This window comes from Herpailurus yagouaroundi, unplaced genomic scaffold, assembly GCF_014898765.1.
Source record: "Herpailurus yagouaroundi ecotype Mexico unplaced genomic scaffold, PumYag 100, whole genome shotgun sequence".
Classification (NCBI taxonomy): domain Eukaryota; kingdom Metazoa; phylum Chordata; class Mammalia; order Carnivora; family Felidae; genus Herpailurus; species Herpailurus yagouaroundi.
The window spans coordinates 65,925,817-65,950,239 of record NW_024412391.1 but is presented as its reverse complement, the minus strand read 5'-3'; the positions used below and the strand labels follow the sequence as shown (position 1 = coordinate 65,950,239).

The 24,423-nt window shown below is 38.0% G+C and overlaps 1 long non-coding RNA gene across 3 annotated transcripts in view; it reads left to right on the top strand.

Annotated features, from left to right (window-relative positions):
* Nucleotides 1–24,423, top strand: part of LOC121028757 (uncharacterized) — a 360,230-nt gene that overhangs the window by 11,704 nt on the left and 324,103 nt on the right. For all 3 annotated transcript variants that reach the window (XR_005789418.1, XR_005789417.1, XR_005789419.1), the window contains exon 3: nucleotides 13,479–13,566. This is a non-coding gene — a long non-coding RNA (uncharacterized LOC121028757). The remainder of the gene's footprint in view (nucleotides 1–13,478; nucleotides 13,567–24,423) is intronic.

Here is a 24,423-nt window from a genome sequence, read left to right as displayed (position 1 = left end):
CCAGCTGCCCCCAGCCGTGCCACCAGCTGCCCCCAGTGACTGAAGGAAAAGGCCCCAGGAGAAGAAGGGGCATCTTAATTTGAGTCTTGGAATGTCCCAAGCCAAGATTTCTCACAAAGAGGTGAAAAGACAACTTATTTATTGCTAATACTTGAGGGATTTTTCTTTTTCCACAAGATGATGGCTATAAGCATGATTATTTTCTGACTGACACTTCTAAATAGTAATTAGAACCCCCATTCTAATATTGTATTATATTTTATATTACATACTGGTTGGGCGTCATAGTAACTTGATGGGCAGATTTGCATGGAAGAAATCGAGATTTAGTCAGAAAAATTAATCATAGAGCTATTAGTTTCCAAGTAGTGAATTAATTTAGGAAAACTAGATAGGTAATTTTCATTGTCTTTTCCTCTTGAGAAATACAGTATGTTGATTTTTGAAGCTTAATTTAAAAAAAATCTGGAGCTATAAGCCTGGCTTTATTATTACTGAGTCATCTTAGGCACTAATAGCTCATTCTCTTCTCTCGACTTACATTCACCCATGTCCTTTTCCCTAAGGCTTCATGAAGAAATGAAGGACAAGTTTTTTGCTACATCTTGGTCCTAGATCTAAAAGCCCACCAAGTCCAAGTCCACTGACCTGTAGACTGAGCCTAGGCTCACCATTCAAGTTACTAAAAACCAGGTGGTGTGTATATAGTGTTCCAGGATGTGTCTGCCCTGCCCCACTGTCCTTAGCTTGCCAGGCCTGGTAGCCCTTCCCACACCACCTGCCACAGACATGCAAAGAACTTAGGTAACCATATATGACCTCCACTTACTCAACAAGCTCTGCCTTTTTCTTGACTCTCTGGTTTCTTGATCCCCATCTTTTCTTGATCTTTTTCCTGGTCTCCCACATCCTCTCCTGACTCTGGGTGTGGGGTATCTATTCTGATTCCTCTTTCTGCATTATTAGAAACTAATCTATAGACTGCCCCCAGCAACTCTGAGTTTGACCCATTTCCCTGACTTTGGAATTCTCACAGTTCTGAACAGAGCTCCTTCCATCAGACTAGCCCTGGGGGTTGTGTTGGCTCTTATCCCATTTGTAATTGGGAATTGGGGTCTTCTGGCTAAGACCAAACAGTTAGGGGAGTAGAGTGGAAACTTCTCAGAGAACTCTGATTTTAAATTCCCTTCCTCAGACAAGAGGTCAGTCCTGTAACAGCAAACTGAAGACTAGAAGATCTTTGGGGGAGAATCAAATTCACTGTGTCATTCAGTCACATTAATTCAATAAACATTTGTTGTTTCAACTGCATGCCATGCATTGTACTAGATTTAAGATGCTGGTAGGTTCTCAGTGTTTTGTACTGCTCAAGAGAATATGGCAAAATACCTATCCCATATGGACTTAGAATGGGCTTAGATTAAAATCACTGCAGGGGCACCTGGGTGGCTCAGTCTGTTGAGTGTCCTACTTCGGCTCAGGTCATGATCTTATGACTCATGAGTTTGAGCCCTGTATTGGGCTCGATTGCTAACCGCTCACAGCCTGAAGCCTGCTTCAGATTCTGTGTCTCCCTCTCTCTCTGTCCCTCCCCTCTTCACTCTCTCTTTCTCTCTCTCTCAAAATAAATAAACATTTAAAAATTATTTAAAAAAAAGAAAATCACTGCAGAATGTTGCGATTTTATTTGGCCAACCAATGATCAAAGTGTCTGATTGTTGCCATGACCCAGGTGCCAACAATGTGTTACTCAGAAGGTCACAACGACAGACTGCTTATAAAAAATCATTACGTGTAAACCTTGGCTAGAAAGAAGGATGTCAGGACAATGTCTCCCATTATCTCTCCCTGTGATTACTTCTAATGATTATTCTGAGATCTATCTGCTTCATGAGACCTGGCTATATGAGCCCAACAGGGCGATTTATCTCTTCATCATCATTTAGCTTCTGGATTCTAATATTCACTGTATGTTTGATTGGCTTATCTGTCTCTTGACTGAAACCTAGTCAAGAGGAAATCCATGATCATAAGATGATGGAACAGATATTTAAATCTCTTAGTACAAGTGGCTGGCTTTGTTTTCCTTTATTTTATAGCAAAGCAAAGCATAGTTGCAGTTGGGTAGTATGGTTTATAATAGGACCCTATATTTGGGCTCCCGGCGCTCAGTTTCCCGAGGAAGAAACAGAAGCATCACTTGACAAGAAGAGAGTAATAGAATGTGCTCACATAAAAATGAGTTTTGAGTGTCTGTCTGGTAGCTTGAAAAGGTGACAAATAGTGTAAGGCTTAGAAATGAATGGGATGCCAATGATTTCACTGCAGAAACACTACAGTGGTTTATTTTCAGTGGTACTGCAGGTAGAGACCAACTTAATGAAAGTTCTTCATAAAGGCAACATAGATTGAATAGTTTGGAAACTGAAGAGACAAATCCCTTAGATAAAAAGATTTATAGGGTTTTTATGGGCAGCCTCATTCAGTCACCCATTATTACCTCAGAGATCTTTAATAACTCTCTGGTACCTTTAATGAAAAGCTTTCCTTAACAAAGATACTACTTTAAAAAAGACAACTTTTGAATACTAACTTGAAAGATACAGAGAAGATATTGAAAATCAATTGAAGAACCATAAGCCCATTGCCTTACTGTGATTGTGAGAGATTTGGAAGAATTCTTGCCCAAATTGTGGTAGATTTGTAAAGATTCCCATAATAGCATTTGTATTCAGACCAGCTTTTGTTCAAAGCACTGAAACATCCTTATGGGAGGCATGCAAGAGAAGGACATGATTATTTTGTTTTGTTTTGTTTTGTTTTTTGTTTTTATAACTTTGACAACAGAGTGGTTCCCTAGGAGTCTCTAACTACATTTTCCCCCACATATATCACTAAGGGAAATGTTGGTGTCTCAGAAGGTGAGCAGAGGGCTGCCTGGGATAGGAGAGGAGGAAAATACCAGTGAAACCCAGCTGTTCTCCATTAGTGCTCCCATCAGTGTTCCCAAACTAGACGAACAGGAGCCAGTGTTTGTAATGTGGATCATGTTCTATCATTGATGTCTCTTTTATAGGGTCACTAATCCCATTCATGAGCTAATCACCTCCCAAAAGTCTCACATCCACATATCATCACATTGGGGAATTAGGTTTCAGCATATGAATTTAGAGAAGATACAAATATTCAGTCTATAGCAATATATTTTTCTTCAGTGAATGCCCTCCCAAAAATTTGATGCAATAAAAATAAGTAACAGCACAAATAATATGTAATAGAAGAAAAGTTCATGCTTATAGTATTATAAAAAGTTTGAACACTAAATCACATTCCTATAAAAAATTTTCAAGACATGTCTGAAAATAAGATTTTTTTGAATAAATGAAGATGTATACAATGTTCATAGACAAAAAGAACTCCCTGCAATTCAGTAGCTTACAGTCATGCTTACAGAAACTTGGCTGCAAGTGTGAACCAGCCATCTGTGGTCCATTCTATCATGGGAGAACAGTGCCAGCTCTAGGACTCAGAGTAGGTCAGAGTCAGTCTGTAGAAGAATCTCACATTTAGCAGAGAGTTGGAGACAGAACTATAAAATATGGATACTCCCTGGCATTCTACTTGATAAGACATAAAGGGAAAGTAAAATTCTCTGATCAGTGTCTGTATCTTAATGTCATATAATTTCTACCCCATTATGTTTTTAAAAAGAATCAAAGTGCAGTATTGTCTAGAAGAAGAAAATGGCTCTAACTTTAGTAGAATCTAGACAAATGACATGCCTTACTAGATAATGAGACACAAAAGAACACTTATAGTATCTATTTATATAAAATTCATAAACAGACATCATTACACTCTAGAGTTTAGGGATATATAATTCAGTGGCAAAAGTATTAAGAGAAGTGGTGATAACTAGAAAAGTCAGGAAATGGTAGCCTTTGAGGGAAGGAAGGAGATTGGGATTGGGAAGGAATCCCAGGGGAGCTTTTGGGCTATTGGTAATAGTTTCTTTTTTTTTTTTTTTTGAGTATAGTTGACACACGTTACATTAGTTTCAGGTATAGAACATAGTGATTAGACAAACTTGTGCGTTTTGCTATTTTCATCACAAGTGTAGATAGTAGCTACCATACAACACTATTATAATACCATTGATTATTATCCTTATGCTGTTCCCTTTATTCCCATGATCTATTATTCAATAGCTGGAAGCATGTATCTCCGCTTCACCCATTTTGCCAATCCTCCACCTCCTCCCCTCTGGCAACCGTCAGTTTGTTTTCTGTAGGGATATTGGTAATGGTTTCTTGATCTGGTTTATAGTCATATAGGTGACACTTATTAAACACATATTTAAATGTTATCACTTTTCTACATGTGAGATATTTAACAATTCTGTAGATAGTTAAAAAATAAGTTAGGTATTATTTTGTGTACCTTTTCTTGGTAGGTCAAGGACATGTGTCTTTGGACCATGAATTTCCTTTCCCTATGGTTGGGCTTCCTCTGAGGCCCAGAACTCCTTATAATTCAGGTTCACTGCATATAACACTTCATGTTAGGAAATAAATACCTCTTGGTCCTGAGATACTTTGCAGTTCACATGAAACTGAGCTAGCTCAACATCCTCGATTTTAGAAATTTGGATTTATTTCTCCTCAGGGGATATATCATGAGTCTCTAATTGACTTTTATCTTTTACTCTACTTTTAAAATGAATCAAGTCTGTTTTGAAGTATATTTTTGATCTAGTGAAATACAGAGTACTATTGATTAGATATTCTGAGTGTCATCTGTTTGTTATCATTTAGTAATGTGATAGGCCTTTATGTCCACTTTGGGGGCTTTTTAAAAAAAATTTCTTATTTACCAACATAGCAAAATCAATCAAACGTGAGCTAAAGCAAAGGCAACTTGAATGACCCCAAACTGAGATTTGAGCTGCCAAAATAAGCAGTAAAAATTTTTACTAGCTCTAGTGAGTTTCAGAAAGATAACAGTTATAAACTTTATTTCAAGTAAGTTTCTGAAAGATCTGGAAACATGATTATCAGAATGCAGATTGTACAGAACTTTATGTCCCCTGATTATTCACAGATGCAAATTATCATGCAATTGGAAGCATACTAAGATACTGCAAAGATATTCTGATATCAGTAATATGCTTTCTTTGTTACTTTACACTCAGTCTGTTCATTGTTTCCAAAGAAAGAGCCTAACAGTTCGTATACTTCCAGATGGGAAATGATCAGGTAAGAATTCTTCAAATACACCCCACCTGTTAACCATACTTCCTTCTAGAGAATGGAATTTTTGTAGGTAGACAGGCAAAAAGCAGTCACTTTTTAATTTTATTTTCTTTTTCACTTAAAAATTTTTTTTTAATTTACATCCAAATTAGTTAGAATATAGCGCAACAATGATTTCAGGAGTAGATTCCTTAGTGCCCCTTACCCATTTAGCCCATCCCCCCTCCCACAACCCCTCCAGTAACCCTCTGTTATCCATATTTAAGAGTCTCTTATGTTTTGTCCCCCTCCCTCTTTTTATATTATTTTTGATTCCATTCCCTTATGTTCATCTGTTCTGTGCCTTAAAGTCCTTATATGAGTGAAGTCATATATTTGTCTTTCTCTGGCTAATTTCGCTTAGCATAATATTCTCCAGTTACATCCATATAGTTGCAAATGGCAAGATTTCATTCTTTTTGATTGCCGAGTAATACTCCATTGTATATATATGCCACATCTTCTTTAACCATTCATCCATCAGTGGACATTTGGGCTCTTTCCATACTTTGGCTATTGTTGATAGTGCTGCTATAAACATGGGGGTGCATGTGTCCCTTCGAAACAGCATCCCTGTATCCCTTGGATAAATACCTAGTAGTGCAATTGCTGGGTCATAGGGTAGTTCTGCTTTTAATTTTCTGAGAAACCTCCATACTGTTTTCCAGAGTAGCTGCACCAGTTTGCATTCCCACCAGCAGTACAAAAGAGATCCTCTTTCTCTGCTTCCTTGTCAACATCTGTTGTTGCCTGGGTTGTTAATGTTAGCCTTTCTGACAGGTGAGGGGTGGTATCTCATTGTGGTTTTGATTTGTATTTCCCTGATGAGGAGTGACATTAAGCATTTTTTCATGTATCAGTTGGCCATCTGGATGTCTTCTTTGGGGAAGTGTCTATTCATGTCTTTTGTCCATTTCTTCACTGGGTTATTTGTTTTTTGGGTGTTGAGTTTGATAAGTTCTTTATAGATTTTGGGTACAACCCTTTATCTGATATGTCGTTTGCAAATATCTTCTCCCATTCTGTCAGTTGTCTTTTAGTTTTGCTGTTTCCTTCCCAGTGCAGAAGCTTTTTATTTTGATGAGGTCCCAGTAGCTCATTTTTGCTTTTGTTTCCCTTGCCTCCAGAGACGTGTTGAGTAAGAAGTTGCTGCGGCCAAGATCAGAGAGGTTTTTGCCTGCTTTCTCCTCAAGGATTTTGATGGCTTCCTGTCTTACATTTAGGTCTTTCATCCATTTGAGTGTATTTTTGTGTATGGTGTAAGAAAGTGGTCTGGGTTCATTCTTCTGCATGTTACTGTCCAGTTTTTCCCAGCATGACTTGCTGAAGAGACTGTCTTTATTCCATTGGGTATTCTTTGCTGCTTTGTCAAAGATTAGTTGGTCATATGTTTGTGGGTCTATTTCTGGGTTCTCTATTCTGTTCTATTGATCTGAGTGTCTGTTTTTGTGCCAGTACCATACTGCCTTGATAATTACAGCTTTGTAGTATAGCTTGAAGTCTGGGATTGTGATGCTTCCTGGTTTGTTTTTCCTTTTCAAGATTGCTTTGGCTATTCGGGGTCTTTTCTGGTTCCATACAAATTTTAGGATTATTTGTTCTAGCTCTGTGAAGAATGCTGGTGTTATTTTGATATGGATTGCATTGAATATGTAGATTGCTTTGGGTAGTATTGACATTTTAACAATATTTGTTCTTCCTATCCAGGAGCATGGAATCTTTTTCCATTTTTATTGTGTGCCTTCTTCAATTTCTTTCATAAGCTTTCTGTAGTTTTCAGTGTATAGATTTTTCACCTCTTTGGTTAGGTTTATTCCTACGTGTCTTATGGGTTTTTGTCCAACTGTAAATGGGATCAATTCCTTAATTTCTCTTTCTGTCGCTTCATTGTTGGTGTATGGGAATGCAACTGATTTCTGTGCATTGTTTTTATATCCTGCAACTTTGCTGAATTCATGAATCAATTCTAGCAGTTTTTTGGTGGAATCTTTTAAGTTTTCCATATAGAGTATCATATGATCTGGCAAGAGTGAAAGTTTGACCTCCTCCTGGCCGATTTGGATGCCTTTTATTTCTTTGTGTTGTCTGATTGCAGAGGCTAAGACTTCCAATGCTATGTTAATTAACAGTGGCGAGAGTGGACATCCCTGTCTTGTTCCTGACCTTAGGGGGAAGGCTCTCAGTTTTCCCCATTGAGGATGGTATTAGCATTGGGTCATTCATACATGGCTTTTATGATCTGGAGGTACGATCCTTCTATCCCTACTGTTTGAGGGTTTTTATCGAGAAAGGATGCTGTATTTTGTCAAATTCTTTCTCTGCATCTATTGAGAGGATCATATGGTTCTTGTCCTTTCTTTTATTGATGTGATGAATCACGTTAATTGTTCTGTGGATATTGAACCAGCCCTGCATCCCAGGTATAAATCCCACTTGGTCATTTTGAATAATTGTTTTAATGTATTGTTGGATCCAGTTGGCTAATATCTTGTTGAAGATTTTTGCATCCATGTTCATCAGAGAAATTGGTCTATAGTTCTCCTTTTTAGTGGGGTCTCTGTCTGGTTTTGGAATCAAGGTAATGCTGGCCTCACAGAAAGAGTTTGGAAGTTTTCCTTCCATTTCTATTTTTGGGAACAGCTTCAAGAGAATAGGTGTTAATTCTTCCTTAAATGTTTGGTAGAATTCCCCTGGAAAGCCATTTGGCCCTGGACTCTTGTTTTTGGCAAATTTTTGATTACTAATTTGATTTCTTTACTGGTTATGGGTCTGTTCAAATTTTCTGTTTCTTCCTGTTTCAGTTTTTGTAGTGTATATGTTTCTAGGAATTTTTCCATGTCTTCCAGATTGCCCATTTTATTGGCACATAGTTTCTCATAATATTCTGTTGTTATTTTTTTTATTTCTGCTGTGTTAATTGTGATCTCTCCTCTTCCATTCTTGATTTTATTTATTTGGGTCCTTTCCTTTTTCTTTTTGATCAAACTGGCTAATGGTTTATCAGTTTTGTTAATTCTTTCAAAGAACAAGCTTCTGGTTTCATTGATCTGTTCTACTGGTTTTTTTGTTTCAATAGCAGTAATTTCTGCTCTAATCCTTTATTTCCCGCCTTCTGCTGGTTTGGGGTTTTATTTGCTGTTCTTTTACCAGCTCTTTAAGGCATGAGGTTAGGTTGTGTATCTGAGATCTTTCTTCCTTCTTTAGGAAGGCCTGGATTGCTATCTACTTTCCTCTTATGACCACCTTTGCTGCATCCCAGAGGTTTGGGGTTGTGGTGTTACCACTTTTATTGGCTTCCATATACTTTTTAATTTCCTCTTTAACTTCTTGGTTGACCCATTCATTTGTTAGTAGGATGTTGTTCAGTCTCCAAGTATTTGTTACCTTTCCAAATTTGTTCTTGTGGTTGATCTCCAGTTCATAGCGTTGTGGTCTGAAAATATGCATGGTGTGATCTCAGTCTTTTTGTACTTGCTGAGGGCTAATTTGTGTCCCAGTATGTGGTCTGTTCTGGAGAATGTTCCATGTGCACTGGAGAAGAATGTATATTTCGCTGCTTTAGGATGAAATGTTCTGAATATATCTGTTAAGTCTATCTGGTCCAGTGTGTCATTCAAAGCCATTGTTTCCTTGTTGATTTTTTGATTAGATGATCTGTCCATTGTTGTGAGTGGGGTGTTGAAGTCTCCTACTATTGTGGTATTATTAGCAGTTAGTTTCTTTATGTTTGTGATTAATTGATTTATATATTTGGATGCTTTCACATTTGGGAAAGAAGTGTTTACAATTGTTAGGTCTTGTTGGTGAGTAGACCCCTTAATTATTATATAATGCCCTTCATCATCTCTTGATACAGTCTTTGTTTTAAAGTCTAGAATGTCTGATATAAGTATGGCTACTCCGGCTTTCTTTTGGAGACCATTAGCATGATAGAGGGTTTTCCATCCCCTTACTTTCAATCTGAAGGTGTCTTTAGGTCTAAAGTGGGTCTCCTGTGAACAGAATATAGATGGATCTCATTTTTTTATCCATTCTGTTACCCTATGCCTTTTGATTGGAGCATTGAGTCCATTGGCGTTTAGAGTGAGAACTGAAAGATATGAATTTATTGCCATTATGTTGCTTGTAGAGTTGGAGTTTCTGGTGGTGTTCTCTGGTCCTTTCTAATCTTTGTTGCTTTTGGTATTTATTTATTTATTTACTTTTTTTCCCATCTTTTGTCCCCTCAGAGAGTCCCCCTTAAAATTTCTTGCAGGGCTGGTTTAGTGGTCACAAACTCCTTTAATTTTTGTTTGGGAAACTTTTTATCTCTCCTTCTATTTTGAATGAGTCTTGCTGGATAAAGAATTCTTGGCTGCATATTTTTCTGATTCAGCACAGTGAATATATCCTGCCACTCCTTTCTGGCCTGCCAAGTTTCTGTGGATAGGTCTGCTGCAAACCTGATCTGTCTTCCCTTGTAGGTTGACTTTTTTTTCCCTTGCTGCTTTCACGATTCTCTCCTTGCCTGAGTATTTTATGAATTTGACTATGATATACTTTGTTGATGGTCAGTTTTTGTGGAATCTAATGGGAGTCCTCTGTGCTTCCTGGATTTTGATGTCTGTGTCTTTTCCAAGTTAGGAAAGTTTTCCGCTATGATTGGCTCACATAACCCTTCTACCCCTAAATCTTTCTCTTCCTCTTCTGGGACCCCTATGATTCTGATGTTGTTCCTTTTTAATGAGTCGCTGATTTCTCTAATTCTTAAATTATGCTCTTTTGCCTTAATTTCCCTCTTTTTTTCTGCTTCATTATTCTCTATAAGTTTGTCCTCTATATCACTGATTCTCTGTTCTCCCTCACTGTCCTTGCCACTGCAGCATCCATTTGAGATTGCAGCTCAGTTATAGCATTTATTTCATCCTTACTAGCTTTTACTTGTTTTATCTCTGCAGAAAGGGATTCTAATCTATTTTTGACTCCAGCTAGTATTCTTAAATTCTGGTCAGACATCTTGCTTGTATCTGTGTTGGTTAAATACCTGGCTGTCATTTCTTCATGCTCTTTCTTTTGGGGTGAATTCCTTTGTTTTGTCATTTTGAAGGGAGAAAAGGAATTGATGAGGTAGACAAAATTAAAATTAAAAAAATAAAAATTAAAAACAGACACGCACACACAAAATCAAAATCAAATAAATCATCCTAAATCCTAGGTGTGTTTTGGTCTGGGTGTTGAAAGTGGCTTGATAGATTAGAGAAAAAAGGGGGAAAAAAAGAAATCGTTTGAAAGTTTGAAAAAATGAATACACTGAAGTAGACTACAATGAAATGATGGAAGTGAAAAAGAATTTGAAAAAACTTACACAAAAGTAAAAAATATAGTAGAAAAAAATTAAAATATTTTTATAAAAATTGAAAATAAAAATGAATTTTTTCTCTTTTTGTATTCAAGAAAAAGAAAAGAAATGAAAGGGAAAAAAGAAAGAAAGAAAGAAAATTGAATAAATGGACCAGCTAACAGACTGAAGTAGGACTGAAATTACTTCGTTTTCCCCTAGAAGTCAAACTATGAAGGGCTTTATAGTCCATAAACTAAGCAGGTGGTGAGTCTTGTTTTCTTGAAGAGCAAGGTTGGCCCAGTTGGGCGGGGCTTAGTGTAACGGCTCTGTTCTCCACTAGATGGCGCTGCTAGCCTGCTGGGGTGGATTGTTGTGGCACTTGTAGGTGCACATACGCATGTGCAGGAGCGGTGAAAATGGTGTCTCCCAGCTACTCAGTCTCTAGTATCGGAACTCTGCTCTCCCCAATCAGCAATCGCGTAACCATCTTTCATCTTCGGCTTCTGTCCACTCCCCGCTTCCACACTGTCCGTAACCAAGCCCGAGGCAGCACCTCCCTCCTGAGTTTTGTCTCAGATGTGGCTGTCTTCCCCAGCCCCCAACTACTGAGGGACTGTGGCTTTGACCTAATAAGCCCCTCTGCAGAGGGTCTCACAGAGCAATGGCCAGGTGCCAGCTGTACCCAGGAACACTTGTGGGACCGTGCTGCTGCCAGTGCCCAGAGACTGAGGCTAGGTGCCAGCCTGCCCCAGAAAAATTTCGCGAGACAGTGTAGCACTTGTGCCTCAGGGATTATGGAAAATCACAACACACATCTGGTACCAGGCTTCACCCCACAGTGACCTTGTACCAGCACCAGCAAGTGTGGCCATTCTCTGGGGTCTGCTCTACCAAGTGTCCTTCCAGCAGTGGAACCGCTTCTCCCTGTGTGGCCTGAGAACTTCCTGGACCCCACTCTGCTCCTGGGGATTCACCCTTCCCACCAGAGCACTGCTAGGTATTGAGCTGCAGAGTTTCAGACTCTGCATTCTTCCTGTTTACAGTCTTAATGGAATTGAAACCCTCTCCTTTCTCCTTTCTCCCTTTTTAGTTCAGTCCCTGTGGCTGTTTCCAATTTTCCACTTTGTCTCCAGCTGTTTTTGGGGAGGGGTGCTTTTCCCATATTCTCCCCAACCCCCCACCCCCAGTCTCTGTCCTCCCTCCCCATGCAAAAGCAGCTCCCTGTCCTCTGCGTCTTCTCTCTCCCCAAGGTCATCTCTCCTCACCATGTAGGTCCTGAATTCTGTGGTTCAGGTTGTGCAGATGTTGTGTTAATCCTCCAATCAGTTTTCTAGGTGTGCGGGATGGTTTAGTGTTGGTCTGGCTGTATTTCATGGACTCGAGACACACAAAAAACTTCCATGCTGTTCCACCATTGTGGTTCCTCCCCCACTTTTTTCTTTATATATTTTGGAAGTATTTAATTTTGATTAAAAGAGTATTTCATAATTATATTTCCTTTCATATTTAAATTTCATATTAAAATCAAGATAAAAAAATGAAATTGATCACCTAACCCCATTGCATCTCCTACTTTGAATGGCTGGCTCCATTTTATTCTTCACATGTTGGTGTAAAAGCCATCTGTCTGTCTCTGAAGCAGGTTGTTCCTTTTATTTTTCTTTGTGGTAACTTTTACTTCCACTTTGTAGTATAATGTTTTTAGTCACTTTTATTTTAATAATTTATCTTGTATAGGGCTAGGCATGTAGTTACTGAGGTATTTGGTGAATGGATGACTAGATGAGTGCATGAGTGAATGAAAATGACCAGATTGAAATTGCCATCTTATTCTCTTGCACAAACTATGACGTTGAAATCTCAGGTATGAATTCATCTTTGTTGTATTTTGCTGAATACTTATAGTACTAAAGAAAATACAACACTGACAGTCAACATTATGGACTCCATCTGGCTGTTGAAAAAACCCACTGAGTTAAAGCAGGGTTCACTTTGGGTCAGAGATGCCATTTTCCTGTCCTAACTCCATTATCTTACACACCAACACTCACCCTTTCCTTCTTCCCCTGAAAAGCAACATAATGAAGATAAATAGGCATTTTACAGACAAGTAATCTCATGATAACAGATCCCTGTTATTTACACCAGCAAAACCATTTCGATGGTCAAGACTTGCCTGCACTCACTGGGGTTAGATTCTGTAGATCCATGATCTGTAAAGGTGTAGGGTTCATTAGTACCTTGAGAATAGCTGTGCATGACTGCTGGGGATCAGATTACAGGATCTCATTAACTCGTTCTCCTTGTCTGCTTAGACAGCCTTTTCTTAGGACCAAGAGCTATTATTTCAACTTGTTTGATACCAAGAGGGCCAGAGGCTGAGGGTTTTCTTTTACTTGCTTCTGGTCAATATCATTTTAAAGTGTATGCTAAGGAAATAACATTTATTGCAAATGTTGCTATAAAATATAGAATCGTTTCATATCTCTGATCAACTAGTCTTTGCTTAAACCTTTCTAGTTATCTAGTTAAGAATTACCCAACTTAAATCTTTGCTAATCTGCAATAGTCTGTTAAATATAAAGAAATCAGTAAACTCCAAGGAAATTTTATTGTTTTATGTTGCCTTTTTAAAAATTTTTGGCTTATCTGAGGAATGAAAATGACGTGAGCATTATTAAAAGCATGTGGATCTACTTAGGGTTCACTCAGTGCAACAGACTTAGAAAGTAGGTCAGCATTTTACTTCTTCAAAGTATTAATTGCAAGGGCATACTGGTCTTCTGCAAGAGTCTGCTATGGACAAATGAAGGGTGATTGGAGAGTGTTCTAGGACAAGGGGAAAATATGTGTGTCTCTTTCTTCAGGAAGAGAAAACATGGAGGGATCAAGAAATAAAAAGAAGGTCATGTGCTGAAGAATATGAGGGAAGAGTGGAGTTAGAAGAGGAGCAAGGTAAGTAGAGGCCAGATTATGGATGGCTTTATAGAGTATGTTAAGGATATGGCTCTTTAACCCCAAAGCAAAAGATGGCTTTTGAATGGCTTTAACCACACATGAAGGTAGGAAGGTAAGAATGTGGTCAGATTTATTTTTTGAAAAGATACATAGACTGGATGAGAGGGATTAGTAAAAGTGAGGTTGAGATGCTATTGCATTGATCCATGGTGAGAAATCATATTGACTGTGTAGATAAAGGAGAATGGAAATGAAAGGATTGAGGATGCATTTAAGACATAAAAGTCTGTATTACTTGTTAATGAATTGGGGGTGTGTGGTACAAGGAAGGAGGAAGTGTCAAGAATGACTTCCACATAGCTTTTAAGCAACTGGGTAAATAGCAATGCCATTCATTGAGAAAACCACATGTGAAATAAAAGATAGTGAATTTAGGCTTACACATAATACACCTTAGATCCAAGAGAAGATATGGCATAAGCAGATATCCATCTAGGACTCAGAGGAGAGGTCTATTAGCACTGGAAATTCAGGTCATAGGAAGGGATGAGATGGCCTAGCAGAAGAGTAAAACATGAAAAAAAAGAGGGTCTGGCACTGACCTCTAGCCAACTCTAACATTTAGTGATTTGAGGAGAATAAGCTGGCAACAAAGCTGATTAAGAGCAGCCAGAGAGGTACAGGAAAACCTGAAGAGTGGGTAAGGGGAGGGGGGGACTAGAAGCCAAGGGAAGAGGGTGTTTCAAGATGGATAGAGTGATCACTGGTAAAGGGGTGGGGGTTAATGCTGCTGAGTACCAAACAGGATGAGAGCTAAAATTTTTCTGATGAATTTAGCAGTATCATGGTCACAGGTAAGTCTAGAAAGAGCCATTTTGTTAGAGTGGAGGAACAAAGGCCATCCATTGAAATGGATCGTTAATGGAATATGAGGAAATGTGAGGATATAGAGTTTTGACATATTTCATTATGAAGAAAAAAGGGAGGGATGGTGGATGAAAGGAAAACAACATTAAATAGGAATTCTTTTCTTATTATTAAATAGAGGCCAGAGGATATTTAAATATTTGTGGCAATAATACAATTGAGAGGTAGGGATTGAATAAACAGGAAAGAAAAAAGTTCACTTGTATTGTCTTAGGATGTATGCTGTTGCCCATAACCATCCTGTACTAATTGTAGACTCCCCCTGTACCTTTCTTCTTGGCTATTAGCTAAGACTCCAGAAAAGAGTCCCTCTATCTACCTTGAATTAGCCTCCAAGTTCAGCCTCCTAAACCAGAAAGGCCAAGCCTCTTGCTGATCCTTCAAACTTCAGTGGGCTTTTGTTCCCTGAGTTCAGTTCAGTCCAGTACTTCCCCTTTGCTCCATGACCACAGGCACATCCAGTGCCTTAGCCACAGATCTTGGGACCTCTTTCTTCATGAGAGCCCCAGGCTCTTCACTTGCTTAAGAAGGGAAATGAAAGAAATAAATACTAAACTCACAAAATGTCAGTGCTTGGCTATTCATCAGTTCAGTGACTGAAAATATTTGCCCTGTATCATAGTAAGGTCCCATGACCAATCGCTTAATTACATCTTAAAGAACACCCAACTTCAAGGGCAACTTGCGATTATAAGTCAGATGTACACTCTTGAGATTCCATCCCAAGCCACGGTCCTTCCTATGTATGCTTCATGGGTTTTCCTCTCAGACCTCTTTCTAGCTTGGTTTCCATTAAATTCAGTATGGCTGTCATTCCCCACAGAAATCTAATCCCATCTGTTTTACGTTTATTTCTGGACCTTTTAATGTCCTAACTTACATCTTTGGAGAAAATATTGAAAGCTGAAAGTAGTAGATAAAGATTTGTGTTCAGGAAACAAGCTGTCAGCACAGATGTATGATATAATTTTTACCAAAAGTTCAATATTACCTTAATGTGTATTCAGGGAAAAGGCTATAAATATAATGTTAACTCTAAATGGGATCATAAAGCAACTGAATATTTTCATAGCTATTTACCCAGCGATTGGTTTGAAGCAGTTTTACACCATTATTTCTGATTCTTCTGTGTTTACTTTTAGCCTTTTATAATTAAAGGAAGAGAGAAAGGGAGGAAGGGAAGAGTAAAGGATTCTGCTTCACTTTTCCCCCTAAAAAGCTAACAAGCACATAGGCATCTGTTTTAAAAGTCCAGAGTCCTGTGATATTTCCTTTGGTTTCATCTCTGCTCACCTCATGCTAAGAGGTAGCACAATACAGTGTTATGATCATGGATTTTGGAGACAGCTAGATCTGGGCTCAAATACCAGCTTCATTGTTCACCATGTATGAGACCTTGGACAATTTTCTAAATCTTTGAGCCTCAGTTTCTTCATGAAGTATTTAACAATATGAACCTTGCTGGGTCACTGTGAGGATCACATAGGATTAAGTGGCAAAGTGAATTACATATCAATAAATGGCAGCTATTGTTGCAAAATGGACTGAGACCTAACACATGTGTGCTAGTCTATTTCTTTCATGAAAGAAGAGCCTAATTGGAGTGAGAGCCACCTGCAGATGGAGCCATTCATAATAAATGGAGTCATTCATACTCAAGTTGTGACTCTCCTATTGGTGGGGGCCAAATGCTCCTTAGCATGATGATGTCAGCATTACATGAAATATGCTTTCTTCATATGAGATAGTCTGTGAGGCCTTTGGGGTGGGGTTGGAGGGAGTGTGTGGTGAGTGAAAATGAATGCTTGCATTGATGAATATGCTTGCTGCTTAGACCCAGAGGAAGTCGGCTGGTAAGGAAATTGAATCAAGACACTTTCTCTCTCTTCATTGGGTAAATTCAGATCATGCTTCTTTCTCTTTGGAGTCTCCAAAGCCTGAAAAGCTTGATTTTATTACACCAGAAAGAACAGAGGGGAGGAAACTCCAGTGAAGATTCATGAAGGGTGGATGTGGACACTGGAGTAGGGGTCTAGAAGGAGCTGTAAGACAACAGGAGAGGAAATTGGGGAAAGTGAAAAGGGGTTAGAAAAGAGGGATAATCCATGTGGAGTACACCTTCCTTCTGAAGATCAGTCTGTAAGTGCCCATCACACCCTTTTGCGGTAGTAGGGAAACAATATCTGGTGTTTCCAGGTGATACTGCTCATTGAGAACTTCCTGACCTTTTCTAAAAGGAATGTGCATTCTTTCATTAAATTCTGGTGTTTGTATTTGGTCTGGGGAAGCCTAGCCAGGCAGGGAGTGTTTAAGACAAGAAAGGTCATGATTTCCCAATCACTCTGTAAGGGGTTTCCTGGCCACCCCACCAAATACACATGTTCCCACACATTGATGATCTCTACAGGGAGACCATAAGCCCTTATGGCTGAGACTACTTCACCAAGCAGGATGGAATTTCCTTATTCCTCCCACAGCCCATCGTAAGAGAGACAAGAATGGGCCCCAATCAGTCAACAGTTATGTCTAGAGTTCTTCCTTGGTGTGCTTTGTAAACCTTTCCGTCCTACAAAGTCTAACATTCCAGCTATGCTATTTGGCATGGCTATCCTCTTCCTGCTCACCTTCACTTCCTACTCCCAGCAGCCTGCCTTCTTTAATTCCAAACCTTGGTGAATTTTCTCATTTCCATGCAAGACCCCCTACTTTTTCCAGTGGTTGTTAGCCAAGTGCTGATCTGCATTTAGTTACCACATTTCAACTAAGCACACAGATACCTAATGTGTTCCTATTTCTTCTCATCCTTCCCCTGGGAAGAGATTTGGGGATCAGTAATGATTCATGGTGTGTGTGTTTATCTTGTTTAATATATTTATATTTGTGTTTATATTTGTATATACACTATCCATGTAGAAATGGAGACCAAAGTAGCAGGGAATAGACTACAGCAGTGAGTATTGAGAAAATGTGAGAGAGAGAAAGAGAAGAGATTTTTAGAGATTTTTAGGCAGTTGATGTATTGATGTAGTCTTTATAGTGATGAATGGCAAAGAGAAATTTTAAGTTATTTGGGTATGTGATACACTGTTTAAGTCCCATGCCACTCATTCAAGAATGCCTTCAGAGGTCATCCACAGAACTCTTCTATGTCTCCTAGAATTGCATTTGAGTTTTTGTTTGGTTGTATTGGAGTAGAATCCATCCTCAAGAGGGTTCTTCCATATTTGTGTTAAAGTTAGGTACAGGCCAGGATAGCTGGGTCAGAGGTCAAAATAAATTAAGGGCCAAAGGACAATGATGAAAATAATTCATGACCAAGGCCCAGAAAAAAGTGATGTAAGGGGGCTTGGAACCCTCCAATGGGCAGACTGCATGTGGGTTAAAGATCCTAACTACTAAATGGGGGAAAGCATGGTGCCTGACAGCCCTTCTAGATCTATAGTTTGCTGTAAATCCCTCAAATTATTAGCACCAATCCTGGATTTATTTTAGTAATCCATCTTCTGGATCAGAGACTTCACCAGGACTGATCCTAAATCATAATCAGGAGTGTGAGGCCAACATTTTCAGCTTCCTTTTAGACATCCCACTTGGTGGCCTTTCTCAGACTCAGCATATCCAGAACTGAACCTTTTGAAATCCTCTGTAGGTTTAGTTTAGATCACCAGTCACCTAGGTAACTGGGAAGGAAACACTGATTTCCTCCTCTCCCTCATTCTCTACCTCGAAGACCATCAGGTGAGTTGTTCCTACTCCCTAAAGCTCACTATATAATACCCTTTTCTCTTGAGCATATCTCCCTTATTTCAGATCCTCACCATTGTCTTCCTAATTAGCTTTTCAACTATAATCATCCATTATGTATTTCACCACCTGCCCTGTCAGCAGAATGATCTTTCTAAAATATTTTGATGGCTTTCATAGTCCCATGTTCTTTCACATCTTCAAGCTATGACTTCTACCCAGAATGTCCTTTCCTCACCTTGTCTGCCTGCAAGATTTGACTCAGATACTTTCTCTGAATCCTTCCTTGATTCCTTTCTATTAAAGTCAGTTTCTGTCTCCTCATTAATCCCACAACATTTTGACCATGAGGTGGTACAGGTCAAGGACTGTATCTTATTTTCCTTAAGTTAATATTTATTAAGTGATTAAGTTTTATGCTATATCTGAGACACTGTGGATTTGTTTCTACATGGTAATAAGTTATTAAGATTATTAAAAACTAAACAAAGAGCAAGCTAGGAATAGAAAGATGCTTTCTTAACCTGATAGACTAAAAACTAAAAAAAGCCTATACCTGGGGCAATTAAATGCCCAACTCTTGATTTCAGCTCAGGTCATGATCTCATGGTTGTGAGATCGAGCCTTGTGTGGGACTCTGCATAAGATCTTTCTCTCTTCCCTTGCCCCTCCCATGCTCTTTTGCACACACTCTCTTAAATAGATAGATAGATAGATAGATAGATAGATAGATAGATAGATAAATAAATGCCTATAACTAACATTACACTTACAGGTGAAATATTGAATGCTTTCCCTTTGAGGTCAAGAATAAGACAAGGATGTATATACTATTACCATTTCTCTTCAGTATTTTATTTGGGGTTTAGTCAGTGCTACAGTGAAAGAAAAAGAAGCCATAATGGTATATGTAAAAATATATTAAGCTATATGTTAGAGATTAATGTACCTTATACACTACATATATTTTTATTGTATATATACTATATATATATATATATATATATATATATATATATATATCTTAACCCTAAACTAAAAAGAAGTAATGGAGTTATCTTCAAATATTAACTTCATTATTCTTTTTGAACTGGGCTTGTATCTATAGTTTAACCTCCAGTCAGGTATTTATACTTCCTGTTATCAGGATTGCTCACTATAGCTTCCAGTACAGTATGTGGCAGTACCAGAAACAGGGCAGTTGGGCTGATTCCTTGTAGAGAGAGACTGGTAAAAAAGCTGTTTTTCTCCTCATAATTTCCTTCTAAGACAAGTGTTTTTCTCTCTCTTTTTCCAGTTAAGATATAATTTGCATACCATAAAGTTCACCCTTTTAAAGTATAGTGTACAGTAGGGTTTTTAAAAATTTTTTTAATGTTTATTTATTTTTGAGAGACAGAGAGAAACACAGTGAGGGCAGGGGATGGGCAGAGAGAGAGGGAGACACAGAATCCAAAGCAGGCTGCAGGCTCTGAGCACAGAGCCCGACACGGGGCTTGAATTCACGAGCTGTGAGATCATGACCTGAGCTGAAGTTGGACTGTCAACCAACTGAGCCACCCAGGCACCCCTAGTGTACAGTAGTTTCAAATACGTTCACAAGGTTGTGAAACTATCACCACTGTCTAATCCCAGAACATTTCATCACCTTGAAAAGTGGTGCTGTACCCACTAGCAGTCCTCCCCATCCTCCACTCACCCACCCAGCCCCTTGAAAGCACTAAGCTATTTTCTGTGTCTCTCAATTTGCCTATTCTCACATCTAATGTAAATGAAATTATACAATCTGTGGCCTTTTATGAAAGACAACTGATTTTAAAGAAAAATTAATAATATTGTTAAGTGGAGTTTGTAACAGATATAGAAGTTAAAGGAATGACAATAATAGCCTCAAGGTCTGGGGTGGGAGTACAGCAGACAGAATGTGGTCTCACAAAGATTTCCACATCCTAATATCTGGGACTTGTGAATATGTTATATTGTATAGCAAAAAAGAATGAAGGTCACAGATGGAATTGAAATAGGGAGATCATCCTGGATTATTTGAGTAGATTCAATCTAATCCTATAAACTCTTAAAAGTGAGGCAGAATAATGGGTCAGAGAAATATGATGGGAAACGATCTCAACTCGCTGGTGGTTGCTGGCTTTGAAGACAGAGGAAGATGGCTGTAAGCCGAGGAATTGAGGAACCTCTAGAAAAGAACAATCCTCAGTGTACAGTGAGTGAGAAAATGAGAATCTTGATCCTACAACATCAAGTAACTGAGTTCTGCCAGCACCCTCAATGAGTAGGTAATTGGTTCTCCCCCAGAGCCCTGAGAAAGAAACAGAGCCTTGCCAACTCTTTGGTTTTAGCTCAGTGAGATCTATGTCAGAATTCTGGCTTTACAGAACTAGAAGATAATAAATTTGCATTGCTTTACCCTCCAACCTTGTGGCAAATTATTATGGCAGTAGTAGAAAACTAATACCAAGTGTTGGAGAGAATATGTAGCAACTGGAATTCTTATAGTTTCTAGTGGGAGTGTAAAATGGTACAACCCCTTTAGAAAACAGTGTGACAAGGGACACCTGGATGGCTCAGTCAGTTGAGTGTCTGACTTCACCTCAGGTTATGATCTCATAGTTTGTGGGTTCAAGCCCTGTGTTGTGCTCTGTGCTGACAGCTCAGAGCCTGGAGCCTCCTTCAGATTCTGTGACTTCCTCTCTCTCTCTGTCCCTCCCATACTCACACTCTGTTTCTCTCTCCCTCAAGAATAAATAAACATTAAAAAACTTTTTTTTTAAATGTGACAATTTTTTATATAGTTAAATATAAACTTAACATGTGACTCAGTAAGTCAACTCTTGAGCATTTACCCAGAAAAGAAAACATGTCCATAGAAAGTCTTTTACATGAGTATTCATAGCAGTTTTATTTATAATAACCCCAAACTAAAAACAACTTAAAAATCCTTCTACAGATAAATGGGTATTTATATATTTTGGTATACTCATACAAAAAAATATTACTTAACAATAAAAAGGAAGAATTATTAATACAAGCAACAACACGGATGAATCTCAAAAACATTTAAGTAAAAGAAGGCAGACAAAAGAACACATACTGCATTTTCCTCACCCCACTCCATTTACATAAAGATATAAAACAAGTGAAACTAAAATCTGTAGTAATAGAATTAGGGTTCCTATGGCAGGACGTAGAGTAGAATTGACTGCAAAGGGGCATAAGGAAACTTTGTGGGGTGCTGGAAATGTTCCATATCTTGATTAGGGAGGTGATTACATAGTTATAGACAATAAAACAAAACTCATCAACTACATATTAAAATGGTTACATTTTATTGTATGTAAATTTGCAAAGAGTTGATAATAAAGTTAAACATGCTAGGTGATATTACACATGACATAAAAACTTGGCTGCACATATAGGCAGACAGAGGTATTAATCTTAACTCTGACATTTACTAAGCTATATTACCTAGAACAACACACTTCTCTGAACTCCCATATTCCCATCTATAAAGTAATGGGTTAGACCAAATTGGAGGTTCCCAACCCTGGCTGCACATTAGTGTCACCTGGAAAGCTTTTAAAACGTACTGATAATCGGGTTACATGCCCAAAGATTGTCATTTTAATTGTCCTTGATGTTGGGCTCAAGTGCTGGCATTTTTTTCTTACAGAAACTTCTTAACTGATTCTAGCATGTATTGGTGTGAGAATCAGAGCTTTAGAAAATTTATAGAAGGAGAAGTATGCAATTTTATCTACATGGAAATTGGTTTCCAGTCTCTAAGAATAGCATTATTGATTATTAGACTATGACTTAGAAATTGCAAAAATGTTGGAAAAGATGCCTAGAAAGATACAATACGTGACATACATATTGTCAAATACCAAATGGAGAGTCATTTGAAGAATATATATTCAATAACCAGTCCCAGCTTTCTCCATCATTATCCCAGACTAAAATGCATATAAAAGATACATTACCTGGTTTATAGAAAGTACCTTATAAGATAATCAGAATATACTTCAATTTTCAAATTTTGAATTTGTACTAGTTCAAATTTCCATTTTTATATATCATTTTATACAATTAACTGGTAGGAAGTGCTTTCTTGATAGGCTGTTCAAGAGACAGTTTAATTTCTAGGCTCTTAAAATGATTGAGGCATCTATAGAAGAACCTTCTATGCTAGTTCTTAGTGAATCATCCAAGAAGACTCATGAGTTTCTCTAACATTTTGAAGCTAGTCAACAGGGAGATCCAATTTAGTAATTCAAAGAATGATTCTTCTCTTTGTGGATTTTCCAGCTGCCCTGTCTCACTTCTTTCTTTGATTGTTTGACTACCATTTGCCTATTTCTCCATTGGAAGAGAAACTTGGACACTTGCGAGAAACCATGTCATAGTTAATCTGTATATTTGGCAAATAGCTCCATTTGTGGGAAAAAATGGAAATGGTGTTTTAAACAGTGCTTTTTAGAATTATCCTAAAATCATCTATAACAAGCTATCCACATCTTGATGCTATTGATGTATGTTGGGGTGGGGGAGGGGGGAGATAGGTTTATGGTAAACAGTAGACTCTTTTCAGCAGTTCAAACCTGAAACATGGAACTAATTCTATTTTTAAAAGTTTCTATTTTCCAAAGGAGTTTTTTTGTTGTTGTTACATTTAATTTGCTACCTCTTAGTCATGGAGTAGTTGTGAGTACAAGTCAATGTCAGTCGTTTAGAAATTATCCCAGTGGGGGCAATTGGGGTCTTGGGAAAGAAAACCCACACTGGTACAATAACATATGGTCTAACAAATTCACAACTGAGTGACTTTTCTTGCAGCTGTGGTTCAAATTATAGGCATTTCAGATGCTTAACAGTGACTTTAATTTACTGTGAGGAAGTGTATGCTGAGCATCTGGAAGGACATGATTTTACTTTAATCATTTTGATTTAGGTGACAGTAATTACAAGTATCATCATGGTCTGTGGAGAAAACATTGGTTTGACTGTTACCTGCCAGGACTTGTTTCCATCCTCCATATTGGCATTTCTTTTCTTGCACCAAGAGGGTTAAATCACCAAAAAAGCGGGGTGGTTAAATTACCATTTCTGAAAGTTCTTTTTCTCCTTAAGTGCCTGGCATGAGCATGGATTCATAATAATTCAAATTGGTGAATTTACTTAGCCCAACTGATAACATGTTAAAAGATTAAGAATAGTGCTATTTAAGGTGCCTTTAAAAAGCAGTGTGCATCTGTCCTGGAAATTTTATAGCTAAATAGTGTAGTAACTGGAAAGTCCTTGGAGTAACATAAATTATTTCTGTCTCTGATTATGCAGGTAGTTTTGTGAAAAACTCTACTAGGTAGCCTACCAAGAAGGCATTAAGTGTGGAATGGGGCAAATGCCTTGCTCTTAAACTCTTAGGTTATTCTATTTCCTGTTTTAAAGGCATAGAATTAGAAAGATTAGAATAACCATTTAACTCTAAATCTAAAGAAGAGATTTAAACTCAAGATCAAAATATCTCACAACCAGAAAAATATTCAAATTAGAGGGAAGATCCAGGAGATATGAATAAACATACTTCAGTATGGAGACATAATTAAGCATCCATGGCACATGGTAGGTAGTCAGAATAAATGAGAATCCCAACCAATCAATACTTTGTAGAAGTTGTTTGTATAACAGTTCCTATAGTTAAAAGCATCTTACAAAAAAAAAAAAAAAAGAGCTCCTTAATGGTTTAAAAAATAGGTAAAATTCCCTAGAGATAGTTCTCTATTGAAAAGAACCAACTCTGTTGCTCTGCCAGTATAACTTTATATTTCTGGGCTGAGTCTCATTCTTCAATTGTAATATGAAGACCATAACATATCTTCTTTCTGTCTCATCAGATTGTGGTGAAGATCAGATGAGCAAATAGAAATGCTTCATAAATTAAAGAGAGTTGAAAAATGCAGTGTTTTCCATATTATCTTATTTATATTTTCCCATAAAAGATTCTTCCTTTTCCTCTGTCCTCTACTGTGTACATACTGATAAAGGTATTTGAGATTGAGACACTGTATTTCTTCTGGACCTTATAAATAACAATGCTTTTGGTCATGGGGTCATTCAGAGAGGCTGTACCCAATTATTTCAGAGATGATCAAGCTGAGTCCTGTTCAT